The 19829-nt window shown below is 37.4% G+C and overlaps 1 protein-coding gene across 5 annotated transcripts in view; it reads right to left on the bottom strand.

Annotated features, from left to right (window-relative positions):
- Hs3st-A (Heparan sulfate 3-O sulfotransferase-A) overlaps positions 1-19829 on the bottom strand; it is a 638465-nt gene that overhangs the window by 366926 nt on the left and 251710 nt on the right. For all 5 annotated transcript variants that reach the window (XM_067776611.1, XM_067776610.1, XM_067776609.1 and 2 more), the window contains one exon: positions 8289-8309. The gene's annotated coding sequence lies outside the window, so the exon portion shown is untranslated. The remainder of the gene's footprint in view (positions 1-8288; positions 8310-19829) is intronic.

Consider the following 19829-nt stretch of genomic DNA (forward strand, 5'->3'; position numbering starts at 1 on the left):
CTTTAGAATGTTTTTACGATATGGGTATCAAACGAAAGGTGTTACTGAGCATTTTAAGAGGGAGTAGGCATTATTGTATTGTATTGTATTGTATTGTATTGTATTTTATTAAACATTTTCCAGATGCATACTTATTAACCTAAGATTACAATATTACATTAAATAATTTCAAATTACTATGCAGCATAGGAAAAGTATATGGCATTTTTTATATTAAAGTTTAACATAGTTCTAAATGCCAGTCCTAGCTTTGGTATATTGTTTTGTGTGGGGTGTACAAAAATAAAAATTTCATAAAGAGTTTAAGTTATACATTAAATTAAATCATCAAAGATATGAAAGAGAATCAATACTAAATATTTGCAGCTTCCTAAGGTATGTACGGTTTATAGGGTCATCCTCAGCATCGTTTCTAATTCATAGTGATTATAACCAAAAAGATACAGCTTAACTTCTTTTCTAAATAAGTTGACATTTCTTATTACCTGTACAGTGGGAGGAAGGGAGTTGAAAAATTTGCACGACGTGTATGTGTAAAAACTTCTAAAGTGCGACGTCCTAGTATGCGGAATTTGTACCATCGGAAGTAGATTTCTTCGTAAGTTGTAGACTTCCGAAGGAAAGCTTTCCAGGTAGCCACACCGTATAAAGAATGTTTTTAAAACTTTGTAAAGATAGAGATGTCGACACGGAAATATATCTAGTTTCCTAAAATATAGCATAGAGTGAGACCTATAGTTTGCACTACAGATTCGCCTTATAACCCCCTTTTGAATTGTTACCACTGCTGACAGCTTATTAGCCGAAGCGCCGCCCCAGCATGTGATACCATATTGCAGTTTAGATTGAAATATTCCGTAGTAAACTGTTTTTAAAGTGGATATTGAACATAACTTTTTCAGACGATAAAAGTGACGAGTGGTATATAGAAAGTATTTTTTTAGAGCATTAATGTGCTCAGACCAACTCAAGCGGTTGTCTATTATAATTCCTAGGTACTTGAAATTCTCAACAACTTCAACCCTGAAGCAGCTCTCACTACAGTTTCTATTACAATCAAAAGATCTCATCGCGTCACTTTGAGTGCACGCTATATGGTGCATGTTAAAGCGAGAGCACACTGCGGAGTGAAATATGACATCATAACTTGGTTGTTCTTTGAGAACATGACTGAAATACATAAGTCTAGTTTTACTACTTACAATCAGTTTGTGTGAAGCGAACCAGGTTCGTAACAAATGTATATCATGGTTAATGTCACATATTAATTCAAAGTAATTCGGTGTACTGTACGCAATTGCAAGATCGTCTGCAAAGGCAGTGGCCTTGCCTCTCAATGGAAGCTTAAATATTGAATTAATATAGACCAAGAACAATATTGGACCAAGAACTGAGCCTTGGGGAACACCCAGATTAACAAGCTGTAAGCTACTGTAGCTACATTCTACTTTAACTTTTTGTGTTCTGCCCGATATATACGATTTAAGCCACTTATGCATAACACCGCGGAATCCTGCACTATATAATTTATCCAATAGTACACCCCTATCGACCATATCAAAAGCTTTTGTTATGTCCACAAAGAGACCAGCACAACTTCTTTTTTCATCCAGAGCTTTGTAGACGTTGGTGCAAAAATCTAGCAAAGCGTCTTCTGTTGAAAGGTCAGAACGAAAGCCAAACTGCATGGAGCTAAAAAAGCTCGCATTATTTAGAAAATTAACAATTCTGGTTTTAACAGCCTTTTCAAAAACTTTAGATATGGCCGAGAGTAGTGAAATAGGTCTGTAATTATTAACATCTTTTTTATCCCCTTTTTTCAAGATCGGAATTACAATCGCACATTTGAAACCATCGGGAAAAATACCCTGAGTAATGCTGGTGTTGAATAAGTATATCAGTATATCAACCACATTAAAATATATCTTTTTTAAAATTAAATTGGAAATACCATCCTCACCGCATGAACTAGAGTTTTTTAAGGTTTTTATAATGCTTATAATTTCGAAACCTGTGATAGGGTCAAAAAAGAAGCTATTTCGAGCATATTGGCCCGATGGTAAATGGGTCGCAAACCGACAATTGCAGTTAGTTAATACTGTGTTCCCAACCGTTGTAAAGTGCGTGTTAAGTTTATTAGCTACTTCCACAGCATCCGTAATCGACTGACTTCCAGCTTGTAATGCTATTCGCTCATTATCTTTTTCACCGTTTCGATTAAGAAGATTATTGACAACTTCCCATTCTTTCCTAATATTACCAAGTGCTGAATTAAACTTGTTTCGAAAGAAGTGTTCCCGCGTCAGTCGTATGGCCTTATTGGTGCTATTACTTATTTTGTTGTATCTAGTGCGGAGCCTTCTATTACTAGGATACTTAGCACATTTTTTTCTTAGTTGGTTTTTGAGCTTTATTTTCTGTAGGAGATCCCGAGTAATCCAAGGCTTAAGTCTCACATTTTTTTTACGATTATTTACAGTATACGAAGAGTTGAGAATGTGCGCGTTTAAGGTATCTAAAAATATGTAAAAAGCTACTGATATGTCATTTTCAGCGAGGACATTCGACCAACTTTCGAAACATAGCTTATGGTTCAGCATAGGGAAATTAACTTTGGTATATGATTTCTGAACGCGATTTGCTTTTGGTTTGTCGAAAACAATTCCAAATATTTGCAAACCCGTCATCGTGTGATCAGTTATTTGCAAGTCAATGTTAAAACTATTACAATATCTATATGGTACGGCATTAAAGCGGCAAAAAATATGATCAATACACGTACCCGAACTTAAGCGCGTCGGCTCATTAATATAGGAAGTATAACCATTTCCAGCCATCAAGGCCAAATAATCGTCAGTTGTATTACAGTGATGCAAAAGGTCTAAATTAAAATCACCCAGTATGAAAAAGTTTGTAGTTTCTTCACACAGCACGAAACTGGAGTATTCTTGAATAAATACAGAAATAGGAACAGATTGTAGTCTGTATACCCCTAGGAAAACAAATTGTTCGCCTTTTATATTAAGAGAAAGTTGTAGCATATCAGCACTATAAAGATTTTTACTTACTGAGGTACACTCATAAGTATCGCGCACAAAGGCTCCAACACCTCCCGCACTGTATCTATCATTCGCATTGGCATAAAAATTGAAATGAGGTATGCTGTAGTCACTTACTTCATAAGAATATATCCAAATTTCCGTTAAAAATATAATATCTGGTAGGCAACCTAATGCATCGATATGACTTAAAAATAAATCAAAATTCTGCCTAAGGCTACGTATATTCTGATGCACAACTTTTATATCGTTAGAACCTACTGAGGGCGCTTTATGAAAAAAATTTTTGCTAGCGATGATTGGGTTATCATCAATCAGAACGTCAACAAACATCGAAGAAAAATAAATGAAGAAAAAAAGAACAAAGAGTATAGCTACAGAGTAGCTAATCAACAATAAATTTGATGTCTTCAAAAGTTCTGATGTTGATAACCCTCTCATTTTCTGCTCTTTTTAATAGGAAGCTCGATTTCCCTAACCATAAATATTTGTAGTGTTTCTCTTTTTTTAATTTATATGCTGCCGTAAACAAAGCTCGATTAAAACCCGTGAGTGCATCATTAATATATATTTTGCTATTGCTAGTTCCATCAAACATTCGCGCTGTCAGCTTACGTGCTTTTGTTTTTCTCGCTGCCATAACTCTCTTCTTGGTATCAGTTGAGGAGAAATGCACGCGTATAACACTGCGGGTGAGCGAAGCGTCATTTTTTTGCTTTATGCTTCTTACTACGCATTTTTCAATCTCAGATGGTGTTACTGAGATTCCCAAAGTGTCCACGATTTTCTGCATACATTCTTCCGCATTGTTGCTGTGTTCTTGTGGAATGCCAGCAATTTCAATCACGTTGTTAAGGTCTCTCTGGTCTCTCCAGTTAAGCTTGCTCTCTAACGTAGTCACCTTTTCTTTTAATGCTTTGTTTTCATCAGCAAGCATACTCAGTGTGCTAAGCATTTCAGAGTTAACACTTCTGAGGGCAACTATCTCTTCATATAGCAGCTGAAGAGTTATTGGCTTTTTGCTGCTATTCGGTAATCCGCAAGGTTGTTGACTCGTAGATGCCTGAATTTGACTTTTTATTTGATTGTTACCTTTATTTTTCATGCTAATCGTATTGGCATGTGTGTTACACTGAGCTGCACGTTGTTTTTGTTCCTCTGCACCTGCTGTAGCCGAATTAGTGTACAGCGCAGTGGGAGTTGTGGAGGCGACAGGTGGATCAGAAACAGCTTGCATTGGTGCCAGGGACTGCGTCTGCATCGATTTGCGACGGAGGATGGAACATCCCTCACATCTATAGTTAAGATTATTGGCTTTCATATATTCCACATCAGTCTTGTCCATCTTGGCGCACAAACAATGAAATATGCACTTACAGTCTGCACAGGTGACTTTGGCAGGATCTGCGCGGTCAATTTTTTGCTTGCAAACTTGGCAGTTCATAATTATTTATGTAAATTATTTAGTGTAAAAGAAAAAACTAAATCAGTTTAGTGAAACGAAATAATCAAATGCGCGCACCCCACACACACCGAAAAACACGTCCACTCGTGACGACGATTACTCTCTAGTGTCTATAGGTGCACGCCTTTTCGAGATATCGCCATTAGGGTGGGCCAGGGGTGACTCTAGAATGTGTTTGTACGATATGGATATCAAATTAAAGGCATTAATGAGGGTTTTAAAAGCGAGTGGCCCTTAGATGTATATGTGAAGGCGTTCTCGCGATATCGACCAAATGTGGACCAGGTGATCCAGAAAATCATCTGTCGGGTACTGCTAATTTATTTATATATTCAATACCACTAACAGTATTCCTGCCAAGATTCCAAGGGCTGTTGATTACGCCTTGTAGAACTTTTTCATTTTCTTCTACTTAATATGGTAGGTGTCACACCCATTTTACAAAGTTTTTTCCAAAGTTATATTTTGCGTCAATAAACCAATCCAGTTACCATGTTTCATCCCTTTTTTCGTATTTGGTATATAATTATGGCATTTTTTTCATTTTTCGTAATTTTCGATATCGATAAAGTGGGCGTGGTTATGGTCGGATTTCGGCCATTTTTTATACCAAGATAAAGTGAGTTCAGATAAGTACGTGGGCTAAGTTTAGTAAAGATATATCGGGTTTTGCTCAAGTTATTGTGTTAACGGCCTAGCGGAAGGACAGACGGTGGACTGTGTATAAAAACTGGGCGTGGCTTCCACCGATTTTGCCCATTTTCACAGAGAACAGTTACCGTCATAGAGTCTATGCTCCTACCAAATTTCAAAAGGATTGGTAAATTTTTGTTCGACTTATGGCATTAAAAGTATTCTAGACAAACTAAATGAAAATGGGCGGAGCCACGCCCATTTTGAAATTTTCTTTTATTTTTGTATTTTGTTGCATCATATCATTACTGGAGTTGAATTTTGACTTAATTTACTTATATACAGTAAAGATATTAAATTTTTTGTTAAAATTTGAATTTAAAAAAATTTTTTTTTAAAAAGTGGGCGTGTTCTTCATCCAATTTTGCTAATTTTTATTTAGAACATATATAGTAATAGTAGTAACGTTCCTGCCAAATTTCATCATGATATCTTCAACGACTGCCAAATTACCGCTTGCAAAACTTTTAAATTACCTTCTCGTAAAAGTGGGCGGTGCCACGCCCATTGTCCAAAATCTTACTAATTTTCTATTCTGCGTCATAACGTCAACCCATCTACCAAGTTTCATCGCTTTAACCGCCTTTGGCAATGAATTATCGCATTTTTTCGGATTTTCGAAATTTTCGATATCGAAAAAGTGGGCGTGGTTATAGTCCGATATCGTTCATTTTAAATAGCGATCTGAGATGAGTGCTCAGGAACCTACGTACCAATTTTCATCAAGATACCTCAAAATTTACTCAAGTTATCGTGTTAACGGACGGACGGACGGACGGACGGACGGACATGGCTCAATCAAATTTTTTTTGGATCCTGATTATTTTGATATATGGAAGTCTATATCTATCTCGATTCCTTTATATATGTACAACCAACCGTTATCCAATCAAACTTAATATACTCTGTGAGCTCTGCTCAACTGAGTATAAAAAAAGCCATAATTCTGTACCAAATATGAAAAAAGAGATGAAACATGGTAATTTGATTAGTTTATTGACGCAAAATATAACTTTAGAAAAAACTTGGTAAAATGGGTGCGACACCTACCATATTAAGCAGAAGAAAATCAAAAAGTTCTGCAGGACGAAATCAAAAGCCCTTGGAATCTTGGCAGGAATACTGTTCGTGGTATGACATATATAAATAAATTCGCGGTACCCGACAGATGATGTTCTGGGTTACCCTGATCCACATTTTAGTCGATATCTCAAAAACGCCTTCACATATACAACTAAGGGTCACTCCCTTTTAAAATACTCTTTAATACCTTCCATCTGATACCCATGTCATACAACCACATTCCAGGGTTACCCTAGGTTCATTTTCCTACATGGTGTTTTCCCTTATTTTGTCTCCAAAGCTCTCAGCTGAGTATGTAATGTTCGGCTACACCCGAACTTAGCCTTCCTTACCCCCTATTGTTGGCAGCCATAATTTTGAAATAGTAAAAGACTTCGTTTATTTGGGAACTAGCATCAACACTAGCTCTGAATTCCACCGAAGAATCTTACTTACTTACTTAATTGGCGCTTAACCGTCTAAACGGTTATGGCCGTCCAACAAGGCGCGCCAGTCGCTCCTTCGCTCCGCCAACCGGCGCCAATTGGTCACACCAAGGGAGTTTAAATCGTTTTCCACCTGGTCCTTCCAACGGAGTGGGGGCCGCCCTCTACCTCTGCTTCCATAGGCGGGTTCCGATAGAAACACTTTCTTGGCCGGAGCATCATCTTTCATTCGCATAACATGGCCTAGCCAGCGCAGCCGCTGCGTTTTAATTCGCTGGACTATGTTGATGTCTGCGTATAGCTCGTACAGCTCATCATTAAATCTTCTTCGGTACTCGCCATCACCAACGCGTAGAGGTCCATAAATCTTTCGAAGGACTTTTCTCTCGAACACTGCCAAAGCCGCTTCATCTGCTGTTGTCATGGTCCATGCTTCTGCCCCATATAGCAGGACGGGTACGATAAGTGACTTGTAGAGTATGATTTTCGTTCGCCGAGAGAGGACTTTACTTTTCAATTGCCTACCTAGTCCAAAGTAGCATTTATTGGCAAGATTGATTCTTCGCTGGATTTCAGTGCTGATGTTGTTGCTAATGTTGATGCTGGTTCCCAAATAAACGAAGTCTTTTACTATTTCGAAATTATGGCTGCCAACAGTAGCGTGGTTGCCAAGGCGCATATGCGCTGACTCTTTGCTCGATGACAGCAGGTACTTCGTTTTGTCCTCATTCACCATCAAACCCATCTTTACCGCTTACCACCGAAGAATCACTCTTGGCAATAATTGCTACTTTGTACCTAGTCCTAGCAATTGAAAATTAAAGTCCTCTCTCCGCAAACGGAAATCATACTCTACAAGTCAATTATCGTACCCGTCCTGCTATATGGTGCAGAAGCATGGACCATGACAACATCAGATGAAGCGGCACTGGGACTGTTCGATAGAAAAGTTCTTCAAAAGATTTATGGACCTCAACGCGTTGGTGATGGCGAGTACCGGATAAGATTTAACGATGAGCAGTACGAGCTTTACGTAGAAATCAACATAGTGCACGAATTTAAATGCAGCGGCTACGCTGGCTAGGCCATGTTATGCGAATGAAATATGATGCTCCGGGTAAGAAAGTTTTTCTATCGGAACCCTGCTATGGAAGCAGACGAAGAGGGCGGCCCCTCTCCGCTGGAAGAACCAGGTGAAAAACTATTTAAACTCCCTTGGTGTGGCCAATTGGCGCCAGTTGGCAGATAGGGGAAGCGACTGCCTCGCGTTGTTGGACGGCCATAACCGTTTAAACAGTTAAGCGGCAATTACATAATAATAATAATTCTAATAAAAAAAATGTTTCACTTAAGAAAAACTCGATTCGGACACGTGATCTTACAAATCGGCTTAAGCTGGTAGAGAGGAACAGCACAAAATATTTTCAGTGAGACCTCTACACCCTAATGAATTTAATATAATTAATGTTTAACTCTTTTCCCCAAAACACAGTTTTCTATTAATTGATATTATTTTAACGAAATATCTGAATAAATTAAATGCTCATAAAACCAAGTACTTACCACATTTTCTACGCCGAAATTCTGAAACAAAAAAAAAAAAATGCGTTGTTAGTATACAGAATATATTTATAAAAAGATTTGGAAAACTAGTAAATATGTTTCTTACTTAACCTTCATGCAGCCGTGATTTAATTGACGTAAGCTATCGAAGTCTACATCCGTAGCAAATATGCAGCTGCTGGTAGAAATAAAATTATGTTTACGAAAAAATACTTGTTCATTGATAGTTTTATTTCTACGTATACAAAACTCAAATTGAATTAGTTCGTCTAATTTAAGGCCACACTTTTCCTTGCAAGTTTAAGCGTACTTCTACCACCTCACGTCCCATGCCTAGCATTCATGTTCAAAGTTTGTTGGGTCGACCGGCTTCTAATCAACGGACATTTCTTATTGGTTCACAGTACAATGGGAGGGCTCTCCGTATAGTCCGTATTCTTTTCCAATCCTTCTTCTTTTTCTTCTTCTCTCACTTCTGACTATATTCTCCCTCCCTGCTCTTTTTGTCAACACAAGATATCGGAAAGTTTGCATTGAAATATACTCTCTGGCTACAAGTCATACAGTTCTTGGTCACTGAAATCCCGCCAGCCTTCTATGAGGAAGAAGGGCCTAGATGAAATTCCTTAAAGCTCACACGCAAACAGTGGAGAGTAGGGAAGACAATCGATTATGTGCTTATACTAATTAATAAAAGATGAAAAAATTATGTATCGACAAGTCAAAGGCGACATACTACCGGCTGAGAGGTGGTGCTTTTTTTCAAGTAGGATCTGAGGGTCAGGTAAATAATAGTATGGTTGCTTTAATTCTTTAAATCGACTTAGAATTTTTCACTGTTGTTGTTGTAAACCCGGTGGCCTGCTGTTTAGGTATTTTCTTCTTTTTTCTTACTCCTTTTCCAAATTTGCTACATATGTAGACTACCGGTTACATGAAAATTAAAATTATACCAAAATACTACCAAAAATGATCTTAGAACAAGTCCAGAAAATATATCTTTCTTCAATATTATTGTTTCAATACTTAAATTTTGTTGTTGTTTTATCGGCCTGTTGAATCGAATCGAGAGCCATGCTCTTAACAATAATTTTTGTACCTAGCGTGTACTTGCACACAAGAGTTTTAGAACTTTGTTTTATGACGTAATGGCTGAACGGAATCGAGATAGATATAGAATTTTCCGCATCAAAATTATTGGCATCGCAAAAAATTGTGATATAGCCATGTCCGTCTTGAATAAAATTTGCGATATCTTCACGCAATTTTATGTGCTAGCTTATTTGTACCCAGAATCACCACTTTTACGATATCCAAAATTTCGAAAAATGCGATAATTCTTTATCAAAGCGCATAAAGTAACGGAACTTTACATGTGAGTCGTTTTTATGACAAGAAGTAGAAATTTGAAAATGGGCGTGGCACAGAGATTTTTAACGTCAGCAGTGATATAATGCAACAAGTCCGTGCAGACAAGCTCGTATCAATAAAAGCTCAACTACCCAATTTATTATTTGCCTTAAGAAATTTTTAATGCTCTTTATATAATATTCCATCTTATACTAATCGATTAAAGCCCATCAATCTTGCAACTATTGCTAGTCGAAAGTAAAAGCTTGGTGGAATATGTATGGCAAAACTACTAAATGGATCGGTTTCAAGCCGGTTCCTTCTGAACGAAGTAAACTTTTGTGTTCCCTCAGGACCTACGAGACGCTTCAAACCTCTTCTTCTGATATAATGGTGAACTTATTTCGAACTAAACGAACCTTTCCGGTGTCTGTACCAAGATTATAACTCCCTCTTTTTCCTATGAAAAGGACTGTTCTCACCTCTCTTAATAATAAAGTTGTTGTTGTTGTAGCAGTGCTTCGCCCCACCTAATAGGTGCGATCGATCAAAAATTTTCATCAATATCCTCTAACGGGAGTCCAAGGAAACTTGCTGTTTCGACAGGGGTGCACCATAATGAAAGAGGTATTAGAGGCGTTGGTTCCACAATACATTTGAAGAGATGGTTGGTGTCATGTGGGGACACGTTACAAGCAGGACATACGTTTTGTATGTCGTGGTCGATTATGGATAGGTAAGAGTTTAACCTGTTATAGTACCCAGATCGAAGTTGAGCTACAGTGACTCGTGTTTCCCTAGGGAGTGTGCGTTCCTCTTCTGCAAGTTTTGGGTATTGTTTCTTGTGTACCGGATTCACCGGGTAATTCCAGGCATCAAGGTCCGACGCCTCTTTGTGGAGTTCACTTGTGTTTTTGGCTTCATACGGCTGTGTTCTCAGGTGCAGTATTTCGTCATAATGCTTACAGAGGTGACTGCTTAGGCCCCTAGGCGGAGTTGGCTCAACAATCAGATGTCTTTTGGATTCCCAGGTTTCTGGGTATTCATCAGGAACTGTTTGGTTAGCATCTCATTTCTCTCCCTAATGGGGAGTATTCACGCCTCATTATGTAGATGGTGTTCTGGGGACAGAGGAAGACAACCCGTGGCGGTTCTGAGACCAGTTTTTTGGCAGGCCTGTAGCTTCTTACAGTGAGTAGTTTTTAGGTTTGGCGACCATATAGGGGACGCGTAGCATGCAATTTGCTGGCCAATTGGTTTCCAAGTGGTAACGAGCGTTTCTTTGCCTTTGGACATTTGGGACGTCCATAATGCAAATAAAGTCGCGGATGATTTAGTCGATGATAATGCCAGGTTTCGCGAGGAGAAAAACCTGGAGAGATCAGGGAGGTATTATTGTGCAGTCATCGGCGTAGGAAACGATGGCAACTCCTTCTGGTGGCGAAGGTAGCTTTGATATATAGAAGTTAGACAAAAGTGGGAATAGGACACCACCCTGAGGCACTCCTTATTTAATTCTCCTTTGTTTTGATGTTTCGTTTCTAAATTTCACCGATGCCTGCCGACCACTCAGATAATTTGCTCTCCACCTTTTAAGACTTGGGGGAAGGGTAGACCCTTCCAGGTCTTGCAGTAACGTGCCGTGGTTGACCGTATCAAAAGCTTTTGATAGGTCTAGCGCAACGAGTACTGTCCTGTGGTGGGGGTTTTGATTCGAACCACAATTTATCTCGGTGCTGATGGCATTTAGCGCGGTGGTTGTGCTATGAAGTTCTCTAAAGCCATGCTGGCAACAGGCTAGTTGCAAATTTGCTTTGAAATAGGGGAGCAAAATGGCTTCAAGTGTCTTGGTTACTGGCGATAGGAGAGATATCGGGCGATATGAATTTCCTATGTTAGCTGGTTTCCCAGGCTTTAGTAGCGGGACCACCTTGGCAATTTTCCATTTCTTGGGAATGACAAAGGTGGAAAGAGACAGGGTGAAGACATGTGCTAAATATTTGGAACCCTCTTTCCTTAGGCTTTTTAGCATCGGCATGGCTGTGCCATCTGGGCCACGGCTTTGGATGGTTTAGCATGACCGATGGCATCCTCAACCTCTTTGGCGGTGATGGTAATTCGAGATGCGCTGAATTTATGTTTATGTGCGTGTCTGTTGGCCCTCGGTCTAACTTAACCCCATTTAATTTGCTCAAGTAAACCCCATTTAATTTTATCGTAAAATATGTTTGTTCATTATTAGTGATTTTGGGCCAGAGTATAGTTTTTATTAATTTTTCCAAAAGGAGCTTTTCGGCCGATAAATAAAAAGACAAAAACTTTTGTTTTTTCTTATTCTCCTACGCGTTTCGATGTTTTTTATAACATCTCCATCAGGGAGTCTTCTATTCTATTCTAATAAAACTTATAAAACATATATATATGTTTTATTAGAATAAACCAGACTCCCTGATGAAGATGTTATAAAAAACATCGAAACGCGTAGGAGAATAAGAAAAAGCAAAAGTTTTTTTCTTTTTATTTATCGGCCGAAAACCTCCTTTTGGAAAAATTAATATGTTTTTTCCTGTTTTATTAACTTTAGTATTACACTCTGCTGATGGTAGAACCTCTATAGCTGAGCAGTTTTAGATCCCGATGCTTGACAAACCGTTGCCCATCAAAGACTCGGCAAAAAAACGTACATTAAAATAAATGAATCGCGTAAACAGGATAAGTCTGGTTTCATTGGGCCACTTGGGGACAGCGCGCTGCCTCAACGTCCATTAAAAACAAACAAAAAAAAAAATCAACTACATACTAGGAAAATAATTTTTTTTTTTAATGGGCAATCACTCTATAAAACTACTTGTGCCATAAATAGAACAATCCTAACGAAATTGGTACTAGGTTTGTTTTTAAACACAATGGAAAATAGAAAATTAATACAGTTATAAAAAGAAGAAAATTTAAAAGCTTTGCAAGCTGCAAATGAGAAGCCGTTAGTATCACTTTGCAATTTTGCAGAATTATTATGTACATTTTTTTTAGAAGAACAAAAGTGTGAAGGAAGAAAAATACTACACTCCATCCGAAGAATTTGGTACTAACTGAAAAGCACGCTGGCGGTAGGGAGCTTTCTGCAGTTGGTAGAATTACATTTACTGAGGGCAATATGGATCTTCTTAGATACAAGTCTTTACTAGAAGTTAATTTGAGATCGGTGGATAAATTGGAGCTCGGTTCAGGTTACATCTTTCAGAAAAATGACATAGCACATATTGTTACAGATTTGCTGCTTGGAACATGTCCAAGGCATTTAAATACACCACCCCAAAGCCCAGATTTAAATATATTTGAGCATGTCCGGAAAATGTAAGAGCGGAAAATTACAAAAAAAAAAAAAACAGGTTTCTGGCGTTGTTGTCCTTAAAGAACGCATCATAGAAACTTGGACCAGTTTAACGCCTGCAGAGTTAACAAGTTTAGTAGCCTCAATGTCACGAGACGGCTTCAAGCTGGTCTTTCTGCAAACGGTGAACCGAATAAATACTAAGAAACAATATTATTTAAAGCTAAGTAAAGTTGTTCTTACTAAACCAATTTATTTGTGTACTATATGTAGACTTTTGTGATTTACAAACTTCGAGTTTATTTTTGGACGTAAAATGTCTTCGGGGGTTTTCGCCTTGTATTTTTATTTATTTATTTAAGTAGACTTTTGTCAACGTTGTTTGAATGTTTATTTCCCATAACTTTGCTGTTTATTATTAATGTAAGAAATTTTTATCTATATATATAAAAATGAAATGATTTTCGTTCCTGTCCAGGTTTTGGGGCCGATACGAGGCCAATTTTATTCGTTCTTTTTTCATATTATAGGGATCAAATAGGGGAAGGTTTTTAGCAAAAAAAAATTGTTCAAACTGCCAAGGGTCTTGAGATATAGGTCAAAACGTGGACCCGGATAACCCTACGATGTGTTTGTATAATATGGGTATCAAATGGAAACTGTTAATGAGTACTTCAATATGGGTATCAAAAGGAAGCTGTGCTGATGAGTGGTAATTTTTCCCTGGATGACGAGCATCTCCAAATCATTTCATGTGTACAACATTTTTTTAATAAATATACGAATTTTTCGATTTGTGTCGTGCTGCTACGTTGCAAATTTTTTTCGAAAGAGAGTAAACATAAACACCGAGGTTTGTACACTGTTTATAAGAGATGCTTCAGCACACAGACACAAACGTATATCACATTTCGTTGCTGGCTGAACATTTATACTGCTTTTTATTTGTTATACAAACGACGCTTATGTTCCGTTAATTTGTATGCAGTTCAACTGTGAGCAGTGTTCGGACTTCTATCACTAAAATGGTAGATATACCACCTTTTTACTGAAATATAAGTTCTACCACTTCTACCACGCAAGCTTAAAAATAGATGGTAGATTTTTGTAGAAGTTTCTGAAAAAACCTTATTTTTTCCACAATTATTTGGGAAGAAAATCAATGCAGTTAAACGGTTTTATAAAACTCAAAATAACATGTAGCTTAGCTCCGATCACCATATTACCTCTTTTCCTTTAGTTTTTTAGTACAAAACTGCAATGTACACCTACGTATATATATGGAAAAAAGTGGTTATTATTCATTAAAACAAGATATTTAAAATATAACCGAAATCTAACACTTTTTTCTCAAATCAACCACTATTTTTTGGAAAATCTACCACTAATCAAAATTTTCAAGTCCGAACACTGATAACGATGCCGATTTCGAAAACATCTGGAATGGCAAAAGTTAAAGTATGTAAGCTCATCATATGGGATGAGGGTACTATGGCACACAAGAAATCACTGCAATCACTTGATAGAACTTTGAAGCCAAACAGTCTTTGGAGGTGCCATGATTTTATTGGCTGGAGATTTCAGACAAACATTACCTGTGATCCATGGTTCAACTATATGGTTGGCTCATATGTACAAATAACAAAATATGTCTGTTCAAATAGTCAAAATCTGTGTATTGATGTTGGTGCGAATGGTATGGAATGGAAACATAAAACTTGGCAGTTTTTGTATGTGTAAGAAAATGTTGCCAATGTGTTGGCTTCATTTTTAGATTGCCATCTCCTTTTGACAAACCCATCGGCCATGCAATGAAATAAATAAAATCAGCTGATGAGATGAGCCAACCATATATTTGAGCCATGCTGTGATCCCAAAATCCACGGCTGCAGATGAAATCAATGCATGTTTAAAATCATCGTATTTATGGAGACACGCTTACACTTACTACAAACGTACGTGTTCAACTACAAAACAATCCGTCGGCAGCTGAATCTTCACAGCCATTACTGTAAATCGGAAATGGCCAAATGTCTGTCGACCCAACAGGAATGATTACATTGCCCAACAATTTCTGCACTTTTGCACAGTCTAAAGAGGCATTGATGCAGGGTGTATTTCCAAACATAGTTCAACATTACAAAAACTTTTAGCTAGGAAAAATAAGGACGTCAATGATTTAAATGCAGCCGTTCTGGATCAAATACCTGGTGACATAGTTGCATATAAGTCAATGGACACTATTACTGATCAAGATGATGTCGTAAATTATCCAACTGAATTCTTAAACACGCTCGATTTGCCAGGCCTACCGCCTCATAATTTAAATTGGAGCACCGATTATTATGCTGCGCAACATTAATGTGCCACGACTTTGCAACGGTACCAGACTCGCTGTGAAGGAGCTAATGGGTAACGTTATCGAAGCAACAATTTCTAAAGGGAAGTACAAAGCAGAAGACGTTTTGATACCCAGAATTCCACTGATTCCGATGGATTTATCATTCAATTTCAAACGATTGCAGTTCCCTATTCGCCTTGCCTTCACTATGACAATTATTAAGGCGCAAGGACAGTCTCTACAAATGTGCGGTATTAATTTAGAATACCCAATTTTTTCTCATGGACAATTGTATGTAGCTTGCTCGCGAGTAGGCAAACCATCGTCATTATTCATTTAGGCGAAAAAGGGAAAACCCAAAAACGTTTTTTACCAAAAAGTGTTTCAATAAATAAAGTTCGAATGAAAGTGTATCAAAGAATTTGCTTTATTTCATATTAATTTTATTCTCTTTCAGCAAATCATTGAATTTATCGCCTAGCGAAGCTGGCGAGGGTACGCTAGTTATGATATAAAATTGTTGAAGCACATATTTCAGATAAGTTATTAGTCTTTCAATACAGTGGAAATGGGGGTGTGTGTAGACTTTTGTCTGTCACTGTACATATCTACTGTATTTTAATTATTGCTTTCACCCTATTTCGCTAACACTTTTTTATACATACTACATATTACATATTTAAAAGCTGAAATCACTAAAATAAAAGTAAACAAATCTCACTAAATACTTTTCTAATTTAAAGATAAGTCTTTAGTTTGCGTTTGCTCCCCATAAGTGCAATAATATTAATCATCCCTTGAACTTCTTGCAAAGTATGAAAAAAATAAAAACATATAACTAAGTATGTGCATACCTTCCAATATTCTAACGTTTGTTTGTTACAAACTTATAAAGCTTAACACGTAACACTATTCTATTTGAAAACGATATTATTAAAGTTCTATCCCTTCACATATACTATTTTTTACATACAAAAATATTGGAGAAACAAAATATAAGGAAAATGTGAAACATTTTTCTTTTTGTGACCGGAATAAAAGTAAATGTTTCAGTTATTGTAGAGCCTGAGGATACGCACAATTGGATACATTCGAGTTGTCTTTGGCTCCGCATGCACCAACATTTAGATATGTACATTAGAGCGGGTCAAATTGTATGGATGAATTTTTTCCCATCAGGAGTATAGCAAAAACGTAATCTACAGATGATTCTAAGAAACATTGCTGAAGACACCATAGCTCTAAGTCCGATTTCGAGGTCCGCACTTTTGCAAAATAGATATTTTGCATTTGAATGTAAGTTTTAGTTAATTAGAAGTTTTAATAGCCTCTGATAGAATTATAGGAAAAATATCATATTAGGATTACTTTAAAGATATTTTACGAACATTTCAGAATCTGTATTAATATCTATAACCATTTTTAACAAATTTCTTATGGAAAAATTTGTTTTCTTTACAGCTAAAATAAGTCCAGAATATTTGCAACAACTTTCATTCAGACAGTTTTTCTTTTTTCGAATTCGTTTTAGTAGAACAAAATTTAAAAAAAAAAAACTTATATTTTCAAGTAATAAGCAAGTTTGCTTGGACTCTCGTTAGGGGATATCGATGACAATTGGAGATTGATCGTACCTATTGATGCTCCGAATAACTGCTCAGGTAAAAGAAGATTGACACAGAATATGATATATAAAAGAAAAGGGTTAAAACATACGTAACTGAACGGAAACTGGGCAATTTGGCGAATACCGCAGTAGAGTATAGGGACGGAACTTCCTTCTTTTATGTCGACTCCGTACGGCATCTGCAAGGCATATAAATTTTCAATGAGAGCTTTTCATTGCAGAAATGCCCTCGGAGTGCTTGCCAAACATTCCGGCCTGAAAAAACTTTTTTCTAAAATTTTGATATTGCTTTGCCCGGACGTGAACCCAGGAGGTTCGGTGGGGTAGGGGGAGCACGCCACCATCACACCACGGCGGCAGCCCAATTCTCAATTTCTTGTTAAATTATTAATAATTTTTCATTGTCTTCAATATATTTTGAATGAATTTAATTATTATTTTATTATTATTATTTTATTTTATTATTTTCTTCTACCACGATCGTCAAAATTTCTAATATCACATGGAAAGCCTACGATAGTAGACTTACAAAGTGGTTCATATCTCTGGAGAGATAAGACTTAAGGCTCACGATGGGCATACTGATTGGACACTGCCTTCTGGGGTCAAATGCTTATAAGTTGCGCCTCGTCAGTAACAGCAAGTGTAGGAAGTATGAGCTGCAGGAAGAAACGGTTGAGCACGTTTTGTGTCGATGTCCTGCGCTCGCCAGGTCAAGGCTCCTGCTAGTAGGGGCGGCAGAGTTGCCAGATCTTGAGACAGCAATTAAGCTGGGTCCTAGGAAATTATTATTCTATAACATATGTCCTAGCAACTGATTGGGGTTCTTCCGTTTGATCGTCAAACAAATTCTGGCAACACTATGGACACATTCAGTATATGTGAGGTTTTACTTGACCTGCCAATTCAACCTAACCTAACCACGAACGTCACTATACGAACCAATATTAATGTGTTGATATTCACTCTGGTAGCACTAAATGTCATCATTCCAAGCTAAAGTCAAACGATTAAGACGGCTGCATACGTCAAGGCACAAATTTACCTCGTTACTTATACCATGGTCTAGACTCTTGTTTTTAAGTTCCAAAAAAATCCTTTAAATCGTGGCAGTCGCTACAAATCTCTTTGTTCAGTTTTATTGCCTGAAAGGTTGATGTCGGTTATCGTCAGGTGTTATTGACGTAACTCCCTATACAATGGCTCAAATCTTCTGTGCGGCTAAGCGCCAATAAATAATGATGATAATTAACTTGAGTACGCTAAGTCTGAACTATTGAATCTACAGGTATTAGGAACTTTTGTCATTCACTTCATTCTCTGGCAAAATTTCAGGCCTTTGTTTTAGCAAGTCGCCTCTTACTCCTCTCACGCTCATGCTCTTTGTTCATCTATTTATCCAAACTTTTTGTTTTTTTGTCGATTCCCATCATATAAAGCGGAATAAAGTAGAGTCCGTCTCTTCCTAGGGGGACCGACATATGTAAGTTACTGGGGCATTATTTATTGACGAAATATCAATAGCTGCACTTGGATGTGTACTTTTGAATTAGCAATAAACAAAATATTATTCTAAAAATTGTCTGCTGTTTACACATAACTATTTAACCGAACTCTTTTGAAACTAAATAAGTCACGCCAAGGGCTGAGATAATATGAAATGTGCAATAAATCAACAACAACACAGCTAGATGGATGACCTTGTGTATGCTGTTAAATGAAGCACCACTGCTCGATTGCATTGCTACAACGCACAAATAAAAACTCATTCAATATTTTGTTAAGTGCAACCAAAATGGTGTTGACTTCAATGTTGTGTACCAATTCAAAAGCTTATTATATGAAATGGGGTCACCAAAGACTAAATGTTTAAAGATGAGCAAAAGTAAACAGCAAATAAGTGAAAGTGAAGTAGTCGAATCGAATTGAGTTGAGACAGGGACCATTGACGCACCACTTCATATTATTTTCAGTGAACAAAAAACAACAACAACAAATGCGATTGCATGAAATTGAATACTGCTAGCAGCTGCTGGCCTTCACGTACCCATGCATATGCCATAGAGCTTAGGCGAAAATGTCAACAACAACAACGATAACAAATGTAACGACTCGCATTTAGTTGAATAGAAAAGTGAGCAGTGAATTGGCTGAAAAGAAAATGGAACAAACACCATAGCACATCGCAAAATATGAATGTGACACAAGGTAGACTTGAGGCAACCAGTAGTCAAACCATCAAGTGAAACATTAGCTATCATCCGGTGGCAAAATCCTGAGCCAGATAAATAATTTTGCATGCAAATGAAACAACAACGATTTGAGCCAGATAAATCCAGATAGAAGCCTGGTTCAATTTGTGAGCCACATAATTTGTTAATTACTTCTTTTTAGGTTGGCAACGCGGCCTTTAATATACCTACTTTTTCAAAAATAGATGTCACTGCTTAGCCTTCGTCATATGAGTTAAATGAAAAACAGCAGCGACATCTGCCTATCACATTTCACGTGTGCGAAAATTTCACGACATCTGCTTCTCAAGTCTCTCAATGATCCAGAGCATTCCCGTGAGAATTATGCGTGAGCCGGAGCTGTAAAACTCACTGATTGTGGGTTTCACCCAGTCTTGAGAGCGACTATTTAGCAAAGTGTCAAGTCTCATTAGTATTTTGATTAGATATTTTCAAATCGTATACTAGAATGTTGACAAAAAATAACTAATCGAGATGGGCAATCGAAGAAAAGGCTGACACTTCAGTGCTATTCTCACCAAGAAGAACAGTAACGTAATGACTGAATTTCCGACCCTCAAGCCACATTATTAGCGGCTAAAATTGATTTTTGAGGCTAGCAAGGCACAACAGCCATTTCTGTTTTACCTAAAAGAGAGAG

Source organism: Eurosta solidaginis, chromosome 3, assembly GCF_040869045.1.
Source record: "Eurosta solidaginis isolate ZX-2024a chromosome 3, ASM4086904v1, whole genome shotgun sequence".
NCBI lineage: Eukaryota > Metazoa > Arthropoda > Insecta > Diptera > Tephritidae > Eurosta > Eurosta solidaginis.